The sequence below is a fragment of the Micropterus salmoides genome, unplaced genomic scaffold, assembly GCF_014851395.1.
Source record: "Micropterus salmoides isolate LMB-PRFRI ecotype aquatic unplaced genomic scaffold, ASM1485139v1 Ms_hic_scaffold_2, whole genome shotgun sequence".
In the NCBI taxonomy this organism is placed as follows: Eukaryota; Metazoa; Chordata; class Actinopteri; order Centrarchiformes; family Centrarchidae; genus Micropterus; species Micropterus salmoides.
In genome coordinates this window covers 31077981-31097795 of record NW_024041150.1, presented here as the reverse complement: position 1 = coordinate 31097795, position 19815 = coordinate 31077981, and the positions used below count along the sequence as shown (strand labels likewise).

General features: G+C 39.6%; 1 protein-coding gene across 1 annotated transcript in view; it reads right to left on the bottom strand.

The window, feature by feature from the left end:
- The window catches only part of LOC119912256 (astrocytic phosphoprotein PEA-15-like), a 46143-nt gene extending 34138 nt beyond the window's left edge, over window positions 1-12005 (bottom strand). The window contains exon 1 of the mRNA XM_038731356.1: window positions 11604-12005. The gene's annotated coding sequence lies outside the window, so the exon portion shown is untranslated. The remainder of the gene's footprint in view (window positions 1-11603) is intronic.
- Between the last annotated feature and the right edge of the window lie 7810 nt (window positions 12006-19815).

Sequence of the window (19815 nt, the reverse complement as noted above, 5' to 3'; positions counted from 1 at the left end):
AATCTGGAGATGAGAGAAAAGAGAGGGAGAGAAAAAGGTGAAAAGGACAGGAAGGAGGAGAGGAGGACAGAGGGGTGGGGTGTAGTCTGTCTGAGTCATCGTCAGTTACAGCCATCATCTGAGCCGAAGGGGAGAAGGGACAAGACACACACACACACACACACACACACACACAACGAGGAGAGGCAATCTTTAATGGCAGCTTCCCCTTCTCTTTTACTAACGGGGACGTGAAGTCAAATGGTCAGGGACTGTGGGGAATGGCTGTCTATATTAGAGCCATTGACCCCTCTCTGAAACACACACACACACACACATATAAATGAGCCACAGTTCCCTAACAGTCCATTAGAGATTAAACAAGTTGTTCACTCTATGTTTCAGACTCCAGGCTTGACTCAAAATTTCAGATTACTCTGTCTGCTTGTCGTCCTCATCCTCGCCTAGCCATTTGTCTTCAACTCCTCCTCTATTGCTCTCTCCATCTCTCTCTCTCTCTCTCTCTCGCTCAGTCCTCTCTATTGTTCCATTAGTAGATTAAGCACGCCAGGGAGGAAGATGGGTGCAATTCAGAGGAAATTAAACTCAGTTGGTCACCCCGCATTGGGTTGACATTAAGACCTCTAACTGCCATACTTTACCTGCCTGCCTTCATCGCCTCTTCACATTACGGCTCTATTATGGATTTCTACAATAACACATAACAGTAGATGAATTCGCTGCAGGGACTCCATGTGCAGTACTGCTTTTTCTCCTCCACATTATTTAGGCAATAACTCACAAATGAGTGTTCCTGTTGGCAAAGCAGGACTTTGGGTATATTTATGGCCAGGTTGTGCTTTGAACCTCATTTTGTTGAACAAGACAAAGAGTCCACTGTCATGTATGAACTAAATGGTTTTCTTTCACTTTGTCAACCTGCATATCACTGGTGGCCTGTGCCCAGGGACTAGATGGAAATGAGTGTTTAGCTGTATCTGATGCAATAAATGTATTGTGCCTGTTAAATAACCAAAATAAAATCAAGATGCTCACAATCACAATGCCACAACAATGATGTTTGGCAGGTGTAATGTTTTCAATGTTTGTTAGCATGCTAACATTTGCTAATTAGCACTAAAGACAAAGAATAGCTGAGGCTGATGGGAATGTCATTAGTTGTGCTGGTATTTGGACAAAACAAAAAAAAATGTTTAACCTAATAATATTGGTAGATGGTAGCTAGGGGAACGCCAATGTCCTTACAATTCATCCAGAGGAAAATTCAGATATCTAACCCAAATTTCATGGAAATCCTTAAATTGATAAAGTAAAGTTCTGTGATAACCAAAGTCAGTGGCATACATCATCTGGAAAACCATGAATATATGTAGTAATGTGATGGAAATCAATCCAAAAGTTGCTGGTAAATTTCACAAAAAAAAAAAGATGAACCTGCTGGTGTCAGTAGAGAAAAATTAAAGGGGTTTACTTACGTCATTATGGTTAATCTTCTGGGCACCATATCAATTTCATGCAAATCTATAATTTTCCTAAAAACATCATTTTTTCCAGATTTGTGAAATATAGTAATAAAGAGCATGCAGCCATCAAAGTACCCACAATTTCAGTGAAGAACAACAGCAAGGATATAGCTTTTTTTTTGCCATATCAGTAGCAACACATGTGAACTGACTAGGAATTATTACAAGATGTAGTAGTAGTAGGATATATGAAAGATTGCTAATTAGCTCCTTGGTTACCAAACCTCTTGCCTTAGCTACAAAACAGCCCACAGCTCTGTCTTCAATATGGCTAAAATGTAGCTTTCATCACTAAGATTGCTTGGATTCAATTACTGCTTATGTAATACAACCATTAAAGAGCCATTTTCTCTATTACACATCCTTGCTGTCCTCCTAATGTGAGACTAGATGCTGTGTGAGGTCTTTAAAAAAGGAACATGTCAGGGTTATTTATTGTTTCCTTTCAGTTTCTCACTCTGGTGATGCTTTCATTCTTCCTTCCTTAGCCTTTCCTGTTTGTGCTAAAGTAAAATTGACTTTCCTCCCCGTCTGTCCAAACTGCATCTAAAACACCACCAAAAGCAAATATGAGAAACAGTGCAGTGTTGTGATGAATGATATTTTTAACCAATGTATGTAATGCCAGCTAAGCTAGCTAATATGAGGAAAGTAATTAATTAACTAACCAGCTAATGTGTTATTTCAATCTTATAAATGTTCTCATGGCATTTTCTAATATATTAAAAACTCTCTGTCTTTACTTCAGCTGGTGATGTGTAGTCGCTACAAGTTAACTTCATTGTAAATTAAAGCCACTACATGTAGAATTAAAATAAAATGAATAACTTCCCGACTTCACCATCTCCTAGTGGTAGAATGAATTATGACGCAGATTTATTTCTATACACAACAACAGATGCCATTACAACAAAAAGATGCTACAATCGCAAACTTTTCTATATAGTTGTTTTAACTTTATCTATTCAGTGCAATATGCCACAGTAACCTTAATTTAAAAAAGGAATATATTACTGAATGTAGCCACATGCACACACAACAATCTTGCTTTAGGTAATTGAAAATAGTACATACAGTTGATATTTATGATTGTCACCTTTGCCACCCAAACATCAAGCATCTATCACTATAGCTACTCTGTCCCAGGGTAGGTCGCACTAATCAAATGTATATGGTTAAGGGCCAAGGTCTGGCGGTTGATACAAATGAGTGCTTATTATTTAAAATACAAAGTGCTGCAAAGAAAGAAACAAGACTGAAAAGGTCAGAAGTGGCTTGTGGGCTGCTCGTTGCCTACTGACGGTTTAGTTTCTGCAAATACTCTGTGAACAGGTATTACATTAAGGCCTTTGTGTAATGGTACAATGCATTAGTGCAAGCTCCAGTACCTCAAGCACTAGGTGGGTACACAGGTCCCCAGAGGGTTACATAAACAATATACACAGAGCAAGTTTGACGCTTTCATTGCATTTTATGAGTTTGAGCCGAAGCGGAGAGAAGGTTTGTGTGTGTGTGTGTGAGTGCTCGTGTACTTTATGAAATTTTCATCTCTGTGGTGACGAGGTTAACCTGATTCCTGAGGCTTTTTCAACCACAAATACAATACATGAACATACACACACAATCCTGAACACACATGCACTAGAGAAGGGGATAAAGATAATGACATTATGGGAGGCAAAGACACGTTCTGGGTGTTAACTGATGAGGTCAGGAAGCAAACTTCCTTTTCTAGACAGGTGACATGGATGGATGCTCACAGCTGTGTGAACAAACAACAGGAAATGCCAGAATCCAGGCGTTTTAAGCTGATTTTAAGCTGAAATATTTTCACAAGCTTTTTATTCTCTAGAAACAGTGCACCAAACCAAAAACCTGCCATTAAACAGCCTTTCATTGAGTAAATAAGGACAACATTTGATCTAATTCAGGGTGGCATAAAAAACAACTGCTCTGAATCACCTCAGCAACACAAAGTGTCTCATCAAGGCACTTGTTGCTCATCAGAGCAACTGTTATAGACCTGTACTTTCCACCCACGCCACAAGCTTCTTCATAACACTCTCTTACACACACACAAACACACACACACACACACACACACACACACACACATCTGTCATCATCCAAAGAGCAGATGAAGAAGTGCAAACACACACCAGACCCCCTTAAGGGCACTGCCAGCTTCTCCACAGTGCCACAGGCTGAGTCCTCATCTGTTGCAAGGCACACACACACACACACACCAGGGTTATTGCAGTTCAGGAGTTTTGGGAGTGGAGTTTTTTTGAAGTATTGCTAATTATTTTGTTGGTTATGTTGTAATTGCATTTTACAGCTGTTGTACAGCTGAAATTTCATAGTGCAATGTATTCGCTTTGTTACCCGGAGTTAGGTAAGAGGATCGATACGACTGACATGTCTTATGTTAAATATGAAGCTACTGCCAGAAGACCATATAGCTTAGCAAAAAGGTTCCTCTTGCTCTGTCCACTGGTAAGAAAATCTGCCTACCGGCATCTCTAAAGCTCACTAATCAACATGTTTAATCTGTAAAAGAAAACAAAGCATAAAACTATCTGATCCAGGCTAGCTGTTTCTTGCTGCTAACAGTCTTCATGCTATGAAAAGCTAACCACCTCCTGGTTGTAGCGTCACATTTTCCCACACGGATATGAGAGTGGCATTGATCTTATCCTCTAACTTTCAGCAAGAAAGCAAAGAAGTGTAGTTTCCAAAATGTCAAAGTCCTTTCCTTTTCATTCCTTTCCTTTCTTTCCTTTAAAACCTTGTAGAAAAATGCTGAATCTGAGACATCATTATCAGCTGCCCAACAGTAAATTATCTCAATGGAAGAAACAACAGAATTCACAAGAAATATTTAGGACATCAAAACATTAGCTTGACTACAGCTGGACAGTTTCCTTCTACCAAAGAAAGAGTAATCCCTATGAAAACTGTTGATTATTATTTTAATTCCACTAAAAGGTAAATGAGAAAATCCTGAATGTATTTTTTGTAATTTTGGTGAACAAATACTTTAAATCCCAGATCTTGCACTTTCCCACAAACATTTGAATGCATCACTTTAAGCTCATTTTCTTAGCTTAGTGAGTGTGGTGTGATCAAACACAGGTTTACACAAATTTACACACTGAAAGAGGAGGGTGAAAAGAAGTTGGATGCAGAGAATCACCTGAAATACACACACTGCAGAACTCTGTTCACCTCCCTCCCCTCCTGCTTCAATCGAATCAACTCTTATCAAATCCAATCAGACCCACTGAGGCGTTTCATTTGGACTCGAGCGGCTGAGTAGATTATGCACACGGACGGAAGGGAAATGGCCTGAATAAAAGTGTACACGTACGGTATGTGTGTACATGTAAAACGGAGAGAAAGGGAGCGGTAGTGTGTGCGCATATGCACGTGTTTGTGCATGTGTGTGCGCTTCATCCCATCTGCACTGTTGCTGTTTGTGTGGCTCTGCCCGTCTGTGTAGGCTTAGTTGTACTGCATGTGTGTGTGGATAATTTCACCCATTATTCTGGCCAATGTGAAACACTGCCAGTCAGACAGATTGGGTTTATGAAACCCTTCAACAGTTGTGTTTAAGGCAGGTAACACCCCTCAGTTTCCCCCTCCATCCGTAAACTCAACTGAATCACTCCATTTTTGCACAAAAGTCCTACCTTTTTACATCCTAACTACCCTGTTGATATGTTGCTGCTCCACCCCGAAAGTAGGACATTTGAAACCTCTGCAGCATGTTGTTTTTGCATGCGTGCAATTACAACACCAAGCAGATAAACAGCATCAAAAGTGGGAAACAAGCATTGAAAAGTAGCTTTTTGCTGGTGTAGGCGTTACTTGTAGCACAGCAACCGACCATCCACGCATCTAAGCAGTTGCTGGGGGGATTAAGTCTGTATTTTTTGTCCATGTGGCTGCAGCCTGAGAGAGAAGAGCTTAACCTTTGTGGCATTGGGGAATTTAAAATAAATCATTCCACATGCTTCAGATATTCAAACACTGTATCGAGGTAAATCTCTCCTTCAGGTTAAAAGCCTGATAAATTGTGGCTAGCTGCTCATTTCCTCTTACCAAGTAACATATACACGGTTTTTTTTTATGTTAATTCCCATGTAAACATCAACATAATAATCTTGCCAAATACATTAACCTGCAAATGAAATGCTAATGCTTGGTTAGTGGGTGGAGTTGGATAACAAAACCCACCAGCATCATCTGCACTTTATCTAGAACATAAGAAATCTGTGACAGGGAATTAAAAACTAATTATAACTTGCTGATGTAACTGGAAATGAAGACTTCTCCATTAAGGCATTACTTCCTGTTTGCCCAAGAGCAGAGCATCTAGTGCTCTGGCTGAGTACAACACAATAAACAGTGTTTATTATAGACATTTTTTAAACAGTGGGGGCAGTGAGCTTGGCTCTGGGTGCTGCTTTCTCTCTTGGCTCAGTCCCACTCTGTCCTGTTCACAGTATCACTTCCTGTGACCCCAATGACTGTGACAGAAACATCGGGCTAAGGTTTCGTGTGCCGTTTCACCTGATCTACAGTTGTGAGTATTAAGGCTGTACGGGTTTAAGAATCTTCCAGGCCATGTCTGAGTTTCACAAATATTTGACATCGACTACACAGTCAAAGAAAGTGATGGTTCAGTGATAAAATCCTAGAGCATCGTGGAGTGTCACTCTCGTGTGGCTCCTGACAGCTGTCAGCTTAGAGTCATCACAGTGGACCAGCATCTTATTCAAAAGTAATTTAGCTGACTTTGCTAACATTCACCAGCGGACAGAAAGAAGTTGCACTGCCATCCTTTGTTTTCATCCCTGTTCGTTCCGTGATGTAGTTGGCAGTTGTAGTTAGGTCAATTTGAGACAAGACTATAACAAGTTTATAACCTGCCACGTTGTAATAGAGCATACATTTTCTTCATCATCATGTAAGTTCAGGCAGAAGTATTTTTAAAAGTTAGGGTTTGGGGAATTAAAGCTTCTGAGACAATTAGTCAATTAAACATCAACAATTTGTGAATCTAACCATTCTGGTAGTTTGGCAGACAGCTCCAATAAAAACACAGGAACAGAGGCATTAATATACAAGAATGCATTTAGTAGATCAGTTTTGGAGTGCTGTTTTAATGCTTCATGCCTGAATATTTGTAGTCAGAGGGTTATTTCATAATGTTATCCTTGTCTGCATCACTTCAAGCTTTTGTATCTGTTCTGGGCTGATCAAGTTGTTTTTGCTCATTGCTTTTACTCATAAAAACAAAGTGACATCTGCTCCAACGGTTTAATCTGTAAATGGACACCTCGAAAACAGCTGACAAAGGTGGGTGGCAGCAGTAGACGATATAAGTGAGCAGCCATAGCACAGGTTACAGACAGTGATGTAATGACACTGACCCTCTGTAAAGGCTCGTGCACGACTTTCAGCGTCGGCCGATCGCTGTGCTGTTTAGACTCTGTGTGACTGATTGGTGACAGGGGGTCGCACACTACACGAGCTGACAGCGGCTGTGTCACCCGACGCTGGTCTCTAAACCACGTTTTGTCAAGAAAACACACGTGAAATGTGAAACGGGAAATGACGCAAACCTACACGCGAAACAGCTGTTGTTTGTTATTATAAAGACAAAAAATAAAAAGTAGCTTCCTGCTCTCATTGGCTGGATGTGGACGTCGAGTCGTCCGACTCCTCCAGATATTTGACATGCTAGATATCTGGCTGGTGGCTGCGATGTGTCAGCAATACGTCGGGGAGCCGTTTTGATGCGTCATTGAGTAGTTCACATATAACGACTTTGACTGCCGATCGATTGCTGATTGATCACAGCCTGACGGTCGCCGAGCTCACCGACCGGTAAATCAGGCTTAAAATCGTGTAGTGTGAACTAGGATTAACTCCTAGCTTCCTGAGTGCATGGCACACACTGTGAAAGTAAACAACTGCGCAGCAGGGGGAGAGAGATGGTAAACTAAAGGTATGGGATGGTCTGACAGTGAGGTATCTGTTCCCTCTGCGTACCAGGAGGCATGTTAGAGGATCCACTGCTGCCGGACGTGATCCTTTCAGAGAGACAGCTCTGCTGAAAAACATGGCTTGTTTTTGTGATATCCGAGCCCCTACTTTGAGACCACACACATTTGTGTCGGTTTACAGCATGGTGTGATCTTAATTACCCAGTCTGCTGAGCTGACACATGGAATATCAAATGTCGACCTGTCAGTGCCATCCACAACTGATGCAATGGAGGTTAGCCTGGGTCACATGATGATATAAAGGCTTTCTCAGAGACTTTTCTACACTGACACAATACAGTTCTGTAGTGAATCCTCAGTCCTAACAGTTATAAAAATATATTTCAAAATCAGTGACAAAATTTTTGTTCTTCCAAGACTAAAACTAAATAGAAAGATCTACATTTGGATGGAGACAGCAAACCTGTTTTATTCAGAGTGGAACATCCAGAAACAAAATCCAAGGCTCTCTTCGTACTAAAGGTTTAAAAAGCTCTCAGTCTACTCCACTGACACTTGTGATGCCCGTGAAGGCCAACGCCAAATGCATCAGGGCATTTAAAGTGTTTTTGACAGGTACGCTTTTTTTTCAACAAGCTAATGGAATAAAACAATTTACTATGCCTGTGGACTTCTTACAAAAAAAAACAACCTTACAATGGTTCTAAGTCAACCCACAACAGTTGGGCCTCAGTTGCTTCACAAGAAAACACTGGCAGCTTTAAAAGACTACCAAAGGTTAACTTTTAAACTTTCAAACTTCAATATGCCAGCATGGTAAGATGTGCAACTTTAAAATGTAGGTCGAAAAAAAGGAATTATCCTTTTTGGCCATATTGCCCAGCCCTTCTTTTGCAAGATAAAGTCAGTGAGCTATGCATTGCATGCCTGTGTTTACCACCTTGGCCATTCTGCAATGTTTCACACCAACTGAAACCAGGGGGGAGAAGAGAGGAAATGGATCAGATGTTGGTGAGACCAGGTTAGTCTGAATAAAGTTTCGATTCCTCATTTCCTGTGGTTGCAGAAGTGACCATACTCAACACCAGACTTTCATTTTGGGTAGACATAAGTGAATTTATGGGTTTCATTGTGCAGTAAAGATGTGCTTTTTCTTGCATACTAAAAATAACATGTTACTGTAACATGTTTAGTTGGTAGGCTGTAAACAGAAGCTACAATTTGTTTGTTATGGTTATGGTGAAGTGCTGATGTCTATTCTATTGTCTGTTGTCTGGAATGTTACTGTTACTGACGAGGAAGTTGAGAAAGTCCGTGCAAAAAATAAAAAAAAACCTGACATGTTTTTATTTTGTTTTGATTGTTTCAAGTTGCACCAGTTTAACGCTGATCCACCCGAAAACTGTGTTTGACTCTGCGCCTGCAAACAGTCAACCACAAACATTCCCCTGGCGGCAGCGAGGGGACAACCGACACCACCGACACACAGAGAGAGGAAGTGAACCTGAGAGAGGAAGCACATTTCTGCTGCGCAGCCCAGTTTTTTTTTTTCATCCGAGAACACGGATCAATAACTATCAGGGAGGAGAGGAGACAGGTTCCCAAAAAGCTGAGTCAAGGCACACACACACACACACTCACACACAGATTTATACTTGTATACATATAAGGACCCTAGCTCTTAACCATCAAAACCACTTGCTAAACCTTGCCCCAATTTAAACCCAAAACTAAATCTTAACCCTTAAGCTATGTCTGAACCCCCAAACAGAGTTTTTGAGAAGTCCAAATGTCCCCACTGTTAAAAAAGGTCCTCATTTTCCTGCAAGAATACACACACACTTTCACTGGACGGATTAAAGGACGTTTTAATGTTGCTAGCACTTAAAAGTCTCTAAACTCAACTAGAATGTACTTCTATTTCTGAAACTTAAAAGAACTTGCTCTTACTGTTTCAATAAAATAAGCTGACTCTCCTCTATTCTACTGTACTGGGATTGTTTAACAGCTTGTAAAAAGCACACTGTACGGTGATAATATGACTGGAATTCAGCCTCACAGGAAATGGACTGACAGCTGTCACGCTGAGCAAGTGTCACACGCTCTGAAGTGTTTCTGTGCAGTATGTGGGTGTAGGTACTGTATGTGTGTGTCACATGGAGTCAGGATGCAAGGGAGGGACACTGATTGAATGCATACTCGTCATATATTCACTTCAAGTTAGAGCTAAAAACAGCAGTTAATCAATAGAAAGTGAATGGCAATTGTTTTGATAATTGATGAATCGTTTAAGTCATTTTTTAAACAAAACGTTAAACATTTCCACGTTCCAGTTTCTCAATTGTGAAAACTTGCATAAGTTTGTCTTACGTTAATGTCTCTATTGGTCAGACCAAACAAGCAATTAGATGATGTAACCTTGGGTTCTGTGAAATTGTGATGGACATTTCTCATGATTTACAGACATTTTACAACCAACTGAGAAAAGAATCATCAGTCAGTACTGAAAATAATCCTTAGTTGCTACCCTACTTAAAATAATAATGAAAAACCAAACAAACTGGATTCTGCATTGCAAAACACACTAAAACATGTCAAAAGAATCAATCAGAAAAGCTTTCATTACTTTTTATTTACAGCTGCTGGTCTATTTATTGTGTAAATATGAGTTCCTTAGAATTTACACTTATTTTATGCAAACTAAAGCTATTAAATGTAACAAACTTTAACAAAATGTCTTAACTTTATAAAATAGGGTTACTTTTCCCACCCTGTTCAATGCCTTTTTATGTCTTATGTAAAGCACTTCGAGTTGCCTTATTGTTGAAACAACTTTTCTTGCTTTAATTTTAACAAAATGTACATTGACTCTGAGCAAAAAAACATAGCATGCCAGAAACCATTCAACAAGAATAATATAGGAATACTTTTGCAAACCTATCAGAGAATTAAAAACAGACAATACAAAGGAGGGAGAGGAGGACTAGTCAACCCCACCCCACCCAGCACACATGCACTCATACAGTGTTGGCAGGCCAGACACATCCATTCATAAAAGACCCACCCCTTCCCTATCCACTCACACACACTCATACACACGCGTGTGCACGCACACACAGCCATCCGGGACAGTCACAGGTTGTCGCCTCTTTCCTCTGACTGAATTTTGTGTTGGTTTACAGATAATCTGGTTCAAAATAACTGTGATCCTTACAAATACAGATATGGCACAGTAAAATTTTATAAACAACTTAGGGTACAAAACCCTAATGTTATATAGGCCTAAATAAAGTAACTTATTAGGATTCAACAGGAGAACATATTATTATCACTAACTCAAGTCTATACATTAGTATTATGGGAATATTTGACTGGGAAGTAATGAAAAGGACATTGGATATGTGAATGCCTACTGCCACACTAAACCCAATCCAATTAGTTTAATCAGTGTTGTGTTAAATGCCCCCTTGAGAATGGGAAATTTATCAACTTGCCACTTAGCAGTCAAGTTCATGACTGAGTCGTGTCAAGTCAACTAGACATTGCACATTTCACATAGCTTGTTACTTCACAGCCCATTTTACAGACACAAAATGTTTCTATTTTACATATAGTCACGCTCTTTTCATTTTTGTTTAATTTTTCAGCTATTTTCACCAAATACTTTGTAGACAACAGGGAGAGGGTGTTCTCCCAGTGTCCCGTGTCCTCTTGAATGAATATCAGCCAAATACAGGTTTAAAAAAATACATCCAAAAGGGCCACGAATGCCCCATTTCTTCAACTTTTTCAAGCTATTTGATGCCAAAACAAGCCGGAAAACTACATTTCACAGGCAGGTTGTGAAGTAGGCGAGTCTCTCACACAGCGCATGTAACGGTATGCGAGGAGAGAAATGGTCCATTTCCATGGATGGAGAAGGATGACTGACTCCCAGCACGGTCCAAGCGATTAACAACACCCTGGATTTTTTTTTTGTCTTAAAAAAAAAAGACCCCTAAAATAAAGCGGTTTTCATGATGGAAATGCAGGGGGAAAAAAGAGTTAAACAGAGATCGGTACTCACCCCGAGCGCAGCAAAAATGAGTCAGCTACAGACAGGGAGAGAGACGAGGGAGTCTGCAGGGAAGATAATCTCCTCTGGATCTCACAGAAAGCAGCTCTGTGGGAATTTATTTTCGGTTTGAGAGAGGACAGACGTGCTGCAGCAAAGGAAAAAAGTCCACTCCGTCAGTCTCGGTGGGTTCGGTTCACTTCTGCGGTTTCAAGTCGCTCAGTGATGGATTTGAGTCTGTTTCATCAGCGTGGGGGAAACTCGGCCGTGAATGGGACACGGGACAAGAGTCGGTCAGTGTTTGGAAATAATAAAACAGGAATGCCGGGTTTAATGATCGTGATTCCGCTTTCTGTCCGTCTGCTTCGCTGTCCTCTGCTATGTCACCGGCTGCTGAAACGTGGAAACGCCTTTTCCCCCTCTCTCTCTCTCTCTCTCTCGGTCACGGTTAAGCACGCTGTCTGATTCGTCCAGAGATCGTCTATTGAAAAACAAGGGCTCACTCTCTCACTAAACCCCTCAATGAATGAATAAATGCATAGGTGATTGAAAATGTGGCCAAATTCGTTCACGTTCAAATAACAACGTTATCACGTGGAAAGGAGACCTTATCCAAATGGGTAATTACAAACAGTAACAAACAGCCACAGTCAGACAAGAGCGTCACTGCATTTCATTAGAGTCCATAAAGGTTTACTGCATGTCAAAAGGTTCTGGCAATTCGATTAATCAGTTAATCACACATTTGTTAGGGAATCTGCACCTCTAAAGTACAATATAAACCCAGGGGGATCCTGCATTATTACATAGTTCTGTGCTCCTGTTTTATTATTTTTATGGTCACTTTGTGAAGATTCAAATTACCACAAACAAATTAAGTATTTTTACACCATAGGAGTTGTTGCACTGGACTTAGACGCGACAGTGCATAAACTGTGCACACTGTGTAGAGTCCATTAGTTGGAGGGATTGATAGGTAATGGGCTGTATAGCAACTTTCTAGTCTTCCAACCACTCAAAGCGCTCAAAACCCATTCACACACCTTCACACACTGATGATAGCAGCTAAGGTGCCAACTGCTCATCAGAAACAGAAGGTAATCACACACACGCTCACAAAGCAATGGCACAGCCACCCCTGTTTCTTTCTCTCCATCACACACACATTTTTCAAAGGTATGATCAATGTTTAATCAACATTACATCTCATCTTCATTCAATAATTTTTCAGCGTGAGCACACACACTCAAAATCTGCAAAGAATTAGGATGTAGTTTGAATGCAACCACTATACTAGACAGCTGCACATATTTGATAACATGTATATTCTACACTAAGCTGGCCAAACTGTACATTAATCAAAGTTTTATGTATCAAATGCATTTAGTGATAAATTGCCAAAAAATAGGATGGTCAGCATAAGTGAGTACAATTTTAGTTTTCTTGCCAATAATTATACACTGTTAAACTCTTAACACCATATCATAATAAGGTGATATTGAAATGCTTGTGAGGTTAATACCAAACAAATGTCAATGGATTTTAACTGACAAAATTATATTTTATTGTTCATGCATTTCTTTGATCAGCTTTTACTGTATAATTCAGGGTTCAGACTGCTGGAGCCTATCCCAGCATGCAGTAGCAGGACAGTAGGGATAGATATCCTGAACAAGCTTCCAGTGCATCTCAGAAGGTGAAACACTATGCATGCATCTGGGCTATGAAAACATGGAGTGAACATGCAAACTGCACACAGACTGGCCCTCAAAAACACATTTTATCCAAGGTGTCCAGAAATGACAAGATACATTTTTCTGGCTGCCTGACATTTTGTCCTCCGGAAAAAACAACAGAGTGAGAGCTCTTTCTGTCCTCCTCTTATTCTGATTCTACTTTTTCTCAGACACACAAACACATTCACACACACACACACACACACACACACACACACACACACACACACACACACAGAGACAGACACACACATTTTTCAAAGCTGATGTCACGGTGCTATCCGGTCCGCAAATCCCTCCTCCTGTTTCTTTCTCTACATCACAAAATGATCCAAAAACACCAACCCTATCCCACCCAACTCCACCCCCACCCTCCAACCCCCAACTCCATTCTTTAAAAAAGTCACAGAGAGCCAACAGGAGCTGTGCTGCTGGGTGTTGATCCTTCAAATGAAGTTAAATAATCAATCAATTATCTCATCTCTGTCCTCCTGAAAGTAAAGTTGCCCTGTAGTATAATTAAAATGGATACTACTGGGGAAAACAGGATTGTAGAAAAAGATTTTAAGATCATCCAAATGACTATTTCAGATTTCCAACAGGTACAAAACAGTCAAAAAAATGTCTTTGAGATGACTAAAATGTGAAAAGGTTGCTTTTTTCCTACAGTAAGAGCAGTATTTTCTATACTGTGGAATACAGCTGAAGATAGTACACTCATTACATGACACATTGACCCGAATTTCACGGGATTGTGACCTAACAAACCTTATTTTAAGTTTTTTTTTAAGTTTTATGCTTATATGCCATTGGCTTATATGCCATTGTCTTATATGCCAAACTTTTTCTGTGGGAGGAAAATATGTATTCTTAAATTTGGTTTAATCATACTATCTCTGTATGTACTGGGATCTTATCACAACAGAAGAAGGTCAGTATTGGATTATGCAATGAGATCCAGTGCCAATGTTTTACATTCAATATATTCTAACTTTAACAAGCAATAAGTTGTATCACATTGAATGAGGAACTGAAGGTTGATATTGGACATAAACTGTTAGGTTTGGAATCGTCCAATAAGAATCTCATTCATCCCAGGGCTGATAGTTCACCTAGTATTGTCCTACATTTCTTCCCAATATCCAGAGAAGATTCCTGAAGGTTTTTGGTTCTGGGAGTCAGTGGAAAAAATGACAGCAATGGCTATAGAGAAGGTAAGAAAAATTATTTCCAGTAACGAAAAATGAGCATTACTTTGTGTGATTACTCAAAGGGCAACCTTTCTTGTGGCTGCATTGCACTCTGGAAAACTGGGGTTACTGTAAGTCTGTCTTTTCTCATTGATTTCTAACTGAATGAGTGTTGAACATTAAAAAAAGCCTTTCAGTTATTGACACTGAAGTTCAACATTTTTTGTTGATTTGAGCGTACAGATTCTTTCTTGACCATGGGCGCACATATCTGTCGTTAAGATATGACCATATCTCACTGCCTTCTTAAGCAAACGTAACTTGCTGAGGATTTTACATTTGATGGTTTAGTTTGCAAACTTGTGTGGACAGTTCCAGCAGTAGATAATGTAATATACAAAACGTTCTCATGTCAGGGTATTAAATACTGGTGCATTGAGAAAGCCTGACAAAGCGTCAGTATGTGACACACAATACCCTTCAGCGTCCATATGAAACATCTTTCCATATGTGGTCTTCAGCAATCACATGATATGAAACACCATTAGGTTTAGGAAAACATCCTGTTTAAGGTTGAAATAAGAATATTACACAACGGTGGATAGGTTACATTAGAGTTCCTTGAAAGGCCAGGGTTTCTCATATGGACGCTAAAGGGTACCTTGTCTTTCAAATACAGACACTTCAGGCTTTCTCAAACCATCGGTATTTGACGAGATGAGACATGGCTATAAAGCTTCTGTCAGACAAAGCCTATTTCAAGGTAAGCCGGTCATAAAAGTCATAAAGTCTTTTGTTTGTTGAAAATATCTCAGCTTTTATCTACAAAACTCTTCAGAAATGCTTGTATGTGGCTGTGAAGTGCACAGCTGCTTTAGCTCTTGTGAAACCCGAGGTTTATGTTACACTTAAACCCCGTGTTCACATGTGTGCCAAAGTGGCCACAACCACACATGAAGCCACTGAAAGAAATGGTTCTGCTTGCATCTACACAAGGCTACTGACTTTTGATTGTTTCACATACCTTTGTTGGGTTTGTGGATTCTCCTTCTATTTGTAAGTAGACTGTAGATAAGGTCAGAATATCCACACTAATAACATGAATATAATTTATTTTTAAAGTATATTTGAAAGTACAGAACGACTGAGTTGGAGTGACTGAGCTTTTATAATATTTTTTAGATTTTGGTCTGGGGTGTGCAGTAGCACATGGTTTTGAAATGAGTCATCCTGAAAACTATTTAGTGGTTTGGAAATTTCCTACAAATTTGATGTGCATCTCATGATCTTCAACTGTGCTTCATTCCTCATCAGAAAAAGAGTTCTGACTTTGTAGTTGGTCTATAACTCATGATGAGGCGAATCTTAAAAATCTTTGGACATGAATTAGACTTTTGTTGTGAGGCCGGTGACCCTGAGGCGAAGAGGAAGGCTCCTTTTTAAACACAAAAGCACAAGCATAAACACACATGCGTGCACAAAAGACACATTTTCGAGCAAATCCAACCTTTTGACTTAGATTTAGACCTTAAACTGTATTTAAGCAGCAGAACAGGCGGCTGATTGCTTTTAGGCAGATGAAGTTTAGGACCATTACTCACATTACAGGAGAAATGGGGCTGTTGTTGCAACGTAAAGAAAACTATGATATGTTACACTTTTACGTGACTCATTTTGCTGATTTGAAACGTTTAATTAGTTCAGTTAAAAGATTTGTTGTTATAATGTAGTTTTTTTAAGGCAAGCTTCACATTTCATCTTGCTGTTATGTATTGGTTCTGACTGTTTCTCGGTTCAGAAGTAACTTCAGTCTGTTGCTGTCTCAAACATTTAGTTCAGTACAAAACTAGGCCTTTAAAAACACTGTTAATTGTTGTTATAAGGTTAACAGCTCAGCAACCAGATATTTGCAACAGATTTATCACATCATGATTGTTTCTGTGGCTTTTGCTGTCTCTTAATAAGCTTTTAATGAGGAAGCATTTACCATGTATCATAGCTGAGCTGACAGAGTCGCTCTCACTCACCAGTGACGGAAGCTCCTCAGCTAAAAGCTCCCGATTCAGTCAGTCCCAACGGTGATTCAGTCTGTTCAGTTTGAAGATTTGGTATAACAGACTCTCAAACATCTGCTGAAAACATAGCGATCTACGGAGGTGCTATCTGCGGATTTTAACCACTGTTAGCACCACAATCATGTATCTTACTGATCAGGCTGTATTGTGCTTTGATTATATTCCCTACCGTAATTGTGTTTACACTTTATATTTATTTATTTTGTGGCTACACACATACCAGAAAACATTATTTTGCCTTTCATCTGAAGAGAAGACTTCTGCCGTGTAATTGCCATGTATACATTCCTTCACTCATTGGAAGTGCGTTTCCATCCACTTGTTTTTATTATTATTATTATTATTATTCATTTACAATTTGTGCATAAAAAAACTCAGTGGAAAAAACGGAAATTCAAATAAAAAAGTATTAGTATAAGTAAAAACTATTGGTAAAAAGTTATGCTTGGCCGTATTGAAAAAAAACTAAATGCAGAAATGGAAACAGACTTAGTGAACAAATCATGACATAAAGCAAGTGACTTCACTCAAACTTCCGTTCAACCGAAGAAATTTAAAATGGAAATTTAGCAAAGGTATCCTATTAAAAATGGTGAATGTTGCTGAACGCAGTGAATACAATAATCAATGCAGCTATTAAAACAAAGACTACATGCAGTGATCCTCCACCTGTGACCAGCTAAATGAGATGGAGTCCTCTCACCGGCTGGTTTCACTGAAACAATAGGCATATTGTTGTTAATATATGCAAATAAGCACACAGTCATTTGCATTGGAGCAACAGAAAATGCTCTTTGGACTCACAATGACATAGATACACAAGCATCCACAGTTGCCTACAGATAAAAATCTAATCTGGCTGCTAATTATTATTACTTGTCATTCTTTATTACTTTTAATTTGTACCTGTTGTTTAGAGTTAACTTCCATTTTATTAATTAATAACATTTGGCATGAACAAAACCAAATACATCAGCACTTATAAAAGGAAAATGAAGTGAAAAAACACCCACCTTTGTCTAACTCATGTCACATATTCAAATAGCTCTCAGTGGGTGATGTATGAGTCAGCTGATGATCTTTGGCTGCACAGGAGGCCATATGTTGATTAGCCTGCTGGGATTTATGTAAATGTTCCCAACATTACAGAATGACAAAGAGCTCACCAACTTTGTCTTGTCACCAACAATAATGAATGAATACATAATGAAATCTTGTCAGTTGTTCTGATTGTGCAACAGTTGGTTTGGGAGTTATTATTGTTTTTTATTTATTTAAATCTTCTACAGGTATAAGCAAATAGGTTATTGCTAACACCAGTATATGTATTCAGGCTTCATTCTGCAACAAAATATGTTCACGAGGAGTTTGAACTATAGAAAAAGTGAAGTGGAGAAAGTGCACCTTACAGTGCCACTGCAGTGAAGGAAACACTGGCACAGTATGGAGCATTAATCCATTAGCGGTTCTATAAGAATTTCACAACATGCCCAGTTTACAAAAGACCAAATAAAAATATCGTACTGCTCATCTGTGTACTTTCTTTAACCGCTCGAACCTCAATGATGGTGGGCTAGTTGGGACAGACTTTAAACAACATTGTAGCTCCAGTGAGAAGTGACAAACTGACACCATTGCCTTGAACCACACTGTTGCACTGTGGGAGTTGTTTCTTTAGCTTCAACATACATGCTGTAGTTTATTTTGAGTCAGTTCCATATACACCATCCTGCTTCTGTAAATACTCACTAGAACACTGTGTGTATTAATCCGCAGTTCAAACTAGTCCCAAATAAATGCACTATTTACTCCTGTTACAGTAACATTTTCTAAAAAAACAACCGCTGGGCACTGTATCCATCCATCCATCCACCCATCATCAACCGTTTATCCTGCGTAGGGTCGCGGGGGGCTGGAGCCAATCCCAGCTGACATCGGGCGAAAGGCGGGGTAAACCCTGGACAGGTCACCAGTCCATCGCAGCTGGGTACTGTATACAGTGTTTAAATTACTGAGCCTTTTTTAAAATAGGAAATTCTATGTGTGTGTGTGTGTTTGTTCTTTTGGTCTTATCATGGAATTTGTTGACAATAAAATCAGAATCAGAAATGCTTTATTGATCCCCACGGGGAAAAGGGGATACGTTAAAGCTGCTTCCATTGTAGAATAGAAATCTAAATAAATATAGAGAAATTATTTATGAAGAGAATTATAGATATGTGCATTATGCTACACTAAATAACAAAACTGGCCACCACAGACATAAAACATCCTCAGCATTGTCCAGCAGACAATGAAGGACCTCAGTCTCCTCAGAAAACATAGACGGCTCTGGCCCTTTTGTTCGCTTCAGTGCTCTTTGCCCAGTCCAGTTTATTGTCAGAGGGCACTCCCAGGTACTTGTAGTCCTCCACACTGACCACCTGGATGGAAACAGGGGTCACCAGCTCCACTCCTCAGCTCCACAACCATTTCCTTTGTCTTTGTCACATTGAACTGCAGATGGTTCTGCTCACACCATGTGATCAAGTTACCCCCCATAGCCCTGTACTCAACCTCCTCACTCCTCACGCTGACACACCCAACTATATCAGAGTCATCAGACAACTTGTAAGGATGGCAGGACTGTGTGGTAGTTCAAGTGGTCTGTGTTTTAGAGGGTAAAGAGGAAAGGAGACAGGACTGTCAGCTTCTCACCCAGTACAGCTGGCCTGAAGGTATTAAAAAGCATGACATTCACAGTGCACGTCAGCTTGCAAAAAGTTGTATAATGCCAACTTTATCCTTTCACACAGGAAAAGGGGGAATCTGATATCCTCAGTCCATGTCCACTGTATTACAGAATTATACAGTATAACAGAAGAAAGAAGACAAGATGACAAACTTAATGCTGTGCAGCAAAATCAGATCATAAATCAACCTCTCATGTCTTAAGTTTAACGTACATAATAATACTCATGTAGTTTTAGTCTGAACGGTTGGTAAAGGGTTAGTAAAATAAATCTGAGGTTTTTAAAAAAAATATTTACATGGACATTGAATTAGTTGCATGTATTGCTGTGTTGTGTTTTTGCACAGAAAATGTACAGAGAACATGTGTGTGTTTATGTGAGTGTGTCTGCATCCTGGGGATGTGGAAGTGTCCGTGCTACATAACAAACAGGATCCTGGTCTAATTCAAAGCCAAGCTCTCGCTCTCTCTCTCTCTCTCTCTCACACACAC